The sequence below is a fragment of the Cibotium barometz genome, chromosome 32 (genome assembly GCF_041138505.1).
Source record: "Cibotium barometz isolate CiBa-2024 chromosome 32, ASM4113850v1, whole genome shotgun sequence".
Lineage (NCBI taxonomy): Eukaryota > Viridiplantae > Streptophyta > Polypodiopsida > Cyatheales > Cibotiaceae > Cibotium > Cibotium barometz.
The window spans coordinates 32,844,921-32,851,352 of NC_141077.1; the positions used below are offsets into that span (position 1 = coordinate 32,844,921).

Sequence of the window (6,432 nt, forward strand, 5' to 3'; positions counted from 1 at the left end):
TTCTCAACTATGTTGCAGGAATATATTGCACTGCAGTGTAGCTGCTCTGGGATAGCTGTTTGATGTAATTCGAGAGCACAGGTGCAGTCGAAGGAATGCCAGGAACCGTGGAAATGTCATGCGCTTGATCGTCACTAGTAACCCCCCGAAAACGTGCTTCTGTGTCGATTCCCATGCAGCTCCACAGTCTCTTCTTCAAGTGCGAGCGCCAGTAGTTCTTGATCTCGTTGTCGGTTCTTCCGGGGAGTTGAGCAGCTATCGTAGACCACCTGTTCATCATCACATGCAACAAATCATCAAACCATCAACGTCAATTACTCCAGAGATCGGGAACATTATTAAACGAACGACCATCTCATATAATCTAAGAAAATATAATCTAAGGTGCGAATCGTTCATTGATATATAAACGCCGGGAGGGTAAACCACTTGTTTCCTAGAAGGGCTTGCAGCTGAACGATGGCATGCTCTTCTTCGGCGGAGAAGTTGCCTCGTCTGATGCCCGGCTGCAGATAATTCTTCCATCTCAACCTGCAACTCTAGCCACACCGCTGAAGACCTATCCCGTAGCCAAGTACATAAAATTCATGCTAGTTTCTGGCCTTTCTCTTTGTCTCACAAAGTCCTTTAAGGTTTTCATGAACCTTTAAAGTAAAAACATCCGTCGAACATGAACAACACCACACAAGGCCACTTTATTTACCAAATGCACTATAAGATGAAATTGGCTAGTGAGAATTGTTCTAGGAAAGTTGTCCTCAATCATAACACTATCTCAATATCATTGAGATGAGCCATCTCAATGAATATAGGATCTATCTCATTTAAGGATATGTAACTACATACATAGCAATCATGTGTACTATTTACCAATACATAACTTGTGAGCGCATGAGAATATCAAATAAGCAAGATAACTTAACTAGTGAATTGAACAGAAGATTCATACCTCACCAAGCTTCCAATTTTTTGAATAGCCTCTCTCACCTTCTTGTCTCCACAACCAACTATAGCAATTGGAAGAATAAACTATGCATAGACAAGAATGCAAGTCAGTTTATGAGCCTACCAATTATGTAGCAAAAAAAGAAAATGAATAAGCGAATATTTATATACCTATAATATTTTATACCAATCATGTGTCTTGAGGCCATATAATTGTACCTCCCATTTTTTTTGGGTCTTTGTGGAATGTACGCTTTGAATGAATGCATTACTCCCATTGGTGTACGAAAAGAGGCGATGACACTTTTCACCATATTGTGCTCCTTGGTTAATACCCATGGTGCCTTTGGTAGAACCATGTTGCCACTATCACTTTCAATTGGCCATGCACTTTGAAGGCGTCCAATATTTTGTAAGTCATCCCTTGCACCCTTGCTTTGAATGAATGCATTACTCCCATTGGTGTACGAAAAGAGGCAATGACACTTTTCACCATATTGTGCTCCTTGGTTAATACCCATGGTGCCTTTGGTAGAACCATGTTGCCACTATCACTTTCAATTGGCCATGCACTTTGAAGGCGTCCAATGTTTTGTAAGTCATCCCTTGTACCCTTGGTATCTTTTTTACCAATTAAATGGTCCTAAATATTTTTGCCATGTTCTTTTAGATATACATGGTATCTAAGAGATAATTGATCTTCATGTCAAACCAATATGGAAGATGAAAGAAGATTGAGTGTTTAGACATCCCATTTGGTGGTGGATTGGGGGGATTCTCCATGCCTTAAACCAATACCTACCTCTCATCACACAAGTGGTGAGACCTCATTTTTCACATACTTGGGATTTGAAGGTGGAATAAATCAATGATGTTTGTTATACACCACCTTCTTAAGTGTAGAGGGTTTTCCAAAACAAGTGATGCTCCACAAATCATACATGCATGATGTTCGGAGGTTGCCAAACCTATTTTAAAATTGAGATGATTGAGATAGAGATATAAACTTAAAGTTTAAAGGTTAAAGCTTAAAGTTATCTCGTTTAAGTAGGTACCTGAGAACTCCAAGAACCCAGTATAGTCATGCATCGTCCAAAGCAAAACTCCTTTCACCTCCACCTCATGCCTATTTATTAGCCTTTAAAAGTCATGTATGATGATAACTCGTCATAGTGTCTTAATCTCCTCAACCAAAGGCTTGAGATACATATCCATGTTTGCCACCTTATACCTGCCTGGTACAAGGAGAGCAACCATAATATGAACTTTTTTGATTGCCACCCATGGAGGGAGGTTATAATTAGCCAATATAATAGACCAAGTAGACCATGATGTGGACTTGAAGCCAAATGGGCTAACATCATCTATGCCTGCCTGGTACAAGGAGAGCAACCATGATATGAACTTTTTTGATTGCCACCCATGGAGGGAGGTTGTAATTAACCAATACAATAGACCAAGTAGACCATGATGTGGACTTGAAGCCAAATGGGCTGACATCATCCATGTCCAATCCAAGATGTAAGTGACGAGGCTCATCTTTAAACTCTCGCCATTGATGCTCCACATGTTGCCATGATGTGGACTTTGCTGCTAGTGGTGGTGGCTGAACAGCGACTATAGTAGTAATTTTTGGCTGCCTAATGAAATTTCATTGTTGAGCACAAGGACCTGGAAATTGAGACTCCCACCTAAAACGTCACAGATGGGAGTCAAGTTCTACCTACCTCCCCTACCCTGCACACGCAAAGGGTGCGCCTGTAGCCCATCTATTACTTCCACCACACCTCTTCTTTCAAATCTATTCCATCAATCATCTCTTCGTTTCCAAGCTAAGTGCCTTTTTCTTGCTTTCTCCCAAGCTTTAATTGAAAGCTTTAATGCTTTCTCCCAAGCTTTAATGGAAAGCTTCAATGCTTTCTATTATTCCAAGCTTTCATGGAAAGCTTGGGATAGCTCTATGTGAGCTTTTCTTCCCCTTACCCTCTCTTTCCTTCCCCTTTCTCCCTTCCCCTCCCTTTACTGTCCCTTGCCCTAACCCTAGCCTAATCTCTGATTTTATATTCACGTGATCACAAATTGTTTTTTGTTAATAACATGTGCGAACATGTTATTAACATGTTCACAAAAAAGCCGGTGGCAAGTGACCTGGTAACCGGGAAAAATCCCGCCGGGCTTTTGCTATACCCCGCCGGGCCCGCCGGGCTTTTTCTTTGCCCGGCGGGTCCCGGAGGGGTCGTCACATATCCCGGCGGGGTACATTTTTCTATATATATGGGCCCGGGGGGCCCTTTGGGATTTCATTGCTGACAGCATACACAGGTAACGAAAACTTGTGTGTGTGTGTGTGTGTGTATGTGGGTGTGTTCGTGCGGGCAGCCGCCCACTGTCGCAATGCGCGGCAGGATGTGGGTGGTCCGCCACACGAGGGATGTGTGTGTGGGTGAGTTCGTGCGGGCAGCCGCCCATTGTCGCAATGCGCGGCAGGATTTGGGTGGCCCGCCACACGACTGGTGTGTGTGTGTAAGGCCATTCTTTGGAATGGTGCTTACCCTGGGGCACTTAGTCGGTAACGCGGCTAGTCTGTGTCCTATGGTAAGTATGGCAGGCCGTAGCGGTACTAGTCGGTAACGCGGCAAGCATAGTATCGTTATGGCGATGTCACCTTCCCTTCCCTTCCCTTTGTCAAATGCGGACATATGGTCGGTAACGCGGCCAGTGTATGTTTGTATCCTATTGGTATTCCCATAGAATCGGGCGGCATTTTGTCGTTAACACGGCAAGTTGGTGTCGTCCGCTAGTGCATAAAATGTTTTTTGCATATTGCGGCATTTGATCGTTAACGCGGTCGAAAAAGTGTCGTAAATTTGCTTGCGTATTTCGGCATATGATCGTTAACGCGGTCGAATAAATATCGTAAATTTGTTTGATTTGACTTGTATTGTTTTTATTGTGTTTGATCCATGCGATACTTGGTTGCTAACGCGGCATTAGTATTTCATGGATCAAAGTTTACATCATATTGTCTAAACGTTTTATTTTATAATATCGTGATTCGTAACTCGAAAAATATGAATCTCTCTCTTCTTACCCCCCTCTCTCTCTCATGATACACTTCACAACTCTTTCTCTATCTCTCTCATGATTCACTTCACAACACGATAGATGTGTAGATAATGATTTTTTTTTATTTCTCTTAAAATATACATAATTTTTAATAATTTCTTTTTTCTCTCTCTATTTACTTAAAAATTAAAACAATACATTATTTTTCTCTTTAGGAACTCACAAAAACATTAAAAATGTCATTTAATGTTTCTTCTCTCTATCTGTCACAACTCTCTCTTCCTCTCCTCTCTCTCTCTCTCTCTCTCATGATACACTTCACAATTCTCTCTCTCTCTCTCTCTCTCAATGATACACTTCACAACTCTTTCTCTCTCTCTCTCTCTCATGATACACTTCACATCTCTCTCTATCACGATAGGTATGTAGATGAGGAGTGCTTTAGGATTACAAAACATTATTTTTCTCTCTTTAGGAACTCACAAAACTATAAAAAATGTCATTTAATTTTTCCTCTCTCTATCTGTCACACCTCTCTCTCTTCCTCCCCCTCTCTCTCTCTCTCTCTCATTCGATAATGTATACACTTCGTAAGTAATAATGCGCTTGTTGCGGTTGTCTCACGTTCGATAATGTATTGCATGATGTTGAGTTCAGTAATGTTGTTTGATATATTCTGTTTTTGTTTGATCATTGATAAGTAATGATACACTTATTGCTGTTTTCTCACGTTTGATGATGTATTGGATGATGTTGAGTTCATTAAAATTATTTGATATTCCGTTTTTGTATGAACATTGACGATATTGATATACTTGTTGCTGTTCTCTCACGTTTGCTTGATGTTTATTTCAGTAATATTTGATATTCTGTTTTTTTGTGTTTAGTGATATTTGCTAGATTTACGAAGACGATCAACATGCTTTCTCCCGAAGAGCGCAAAATTGTTCTGCGAGCAATTCGCGTTGAAGCGGTCATCACGGTATCACAATGTACTGATGATGTCGTCAAAAAGATCAACGAGTCTGAGATACTCATGCGAGATCTCATAGACCAAATATGGGAAAATGCACAGCGTCGGCTTCGAAGCGGAGGCAACGCTGAGCTGCTAGATAGACAGAAGATAGCAGATTTCAACCATCAGCACATAACACGAACCATTTTGGGGAGCATGCGAGTAGCATGCAGTGATCTTAGAGATGCTTCCCCGCCTGAAGCCAACATGCAACGTCTACAGTTATGGGACGTTGTATGGAGCGAGCAAAGAGCCAAGAGCAAGCGCATGAAGGCGTTGGATGCAGAGTCCCTCCCCAAAAGAGTGCGAATTGCCCAGGACGTCGCTGCAACGTCCAGTCAGGCAGATGCAAGTGGTACAGGTGTCATTAATCGTACCATCTACAATTCTATGTGCACACATCTTATTGGCATCCCGCACGAAGCTCTTCATGAAGGACGAACAATAGGCTCCGGTGTGTTTGGAACAGTAAAAGAGTATGCAATTAAAGGTATATCATTTTTACCGGAGCACATCACTTTTTGCGGAAAGCACTACAAAGGAGAAGGCAGCGCGAAGTTCGAGAGCTTCCAGGCAGAGCAGGGTATGCAAGTGCTACATCCATCGATTGTCCGATGCATTGCCTTTACAAAAGAGGCTCCTTGGATCACAATTTTCCCGTACTATAATGGCGGCGCTCTTGGTGATACTCTTCTGAAGGTTCCCTTCAGATTCAGTGAGTTCACCAGAGCCATTTTTCGTTTGGATCGAGGATGGAGACAACCCCCGCCTGATAATATCCCTTTAGGTCATCTAGAACTTTCAAAAATAAAAGAGGTAGTAATAAACATGCCACATATTATGCATGCCCTGGTGGAAGGTGTAGCGGCAGCACATATGGCAGGTATTGTACATACCGACCTACATCCTTTTAATGTAGTGTTGGATTATACAAAAGAGCTAAAGCCACGCATAGGTATTATCGATTGGGGGTTGCTGCTGAGAGCGCCCAAAAAACGGGTGTCTCTCAATTTTGTTTTTGAAGCAGACAAGAACCCGGAGAAGGTGGCACAGGCAGTCTCCTACACAGACAGAGAGCGAAATAAACGGCCGTGGATAGCCCCAGAGCTTTATGATCCATTTTTGGCAGATGCATACACTCCTGCATCTGATGTTTTTGCCTTGGGATATTTATTACAAACTTTATATGACTTTTGGAAGAAAGTGCAAGAGTTGTGGATGGATAATAGTTCCCATGACAAAGTTACCATGGATACTATTATTCATAGAGTCAAAAATTGGATGTTTCTGCCTAATCGCGATGAGCGAAAATCAATTTTGCAAGTAGTTGAATTTTTTAGATCACTAAATACTGACCCTACGAGGGCACAATGTCCTCTTGTAGAGCTATCGGTGGCATTCACCCC

The 6,432-nt window shown here is 42.0% G+C and overlaps 1 pseudogene; it reads right to left on the minus strand.

Moving 5' to 3' along the window:
• Positions 1-7: 7 nt before the first annotated feature.
• Positions 8-2,202, minus strand: LOC147620100 (transcription factor MYB30 pseudogene; annotated as a pseudogene).
• Positions 2,203-6,432: the final 4,230 nt, after the last annotated feature.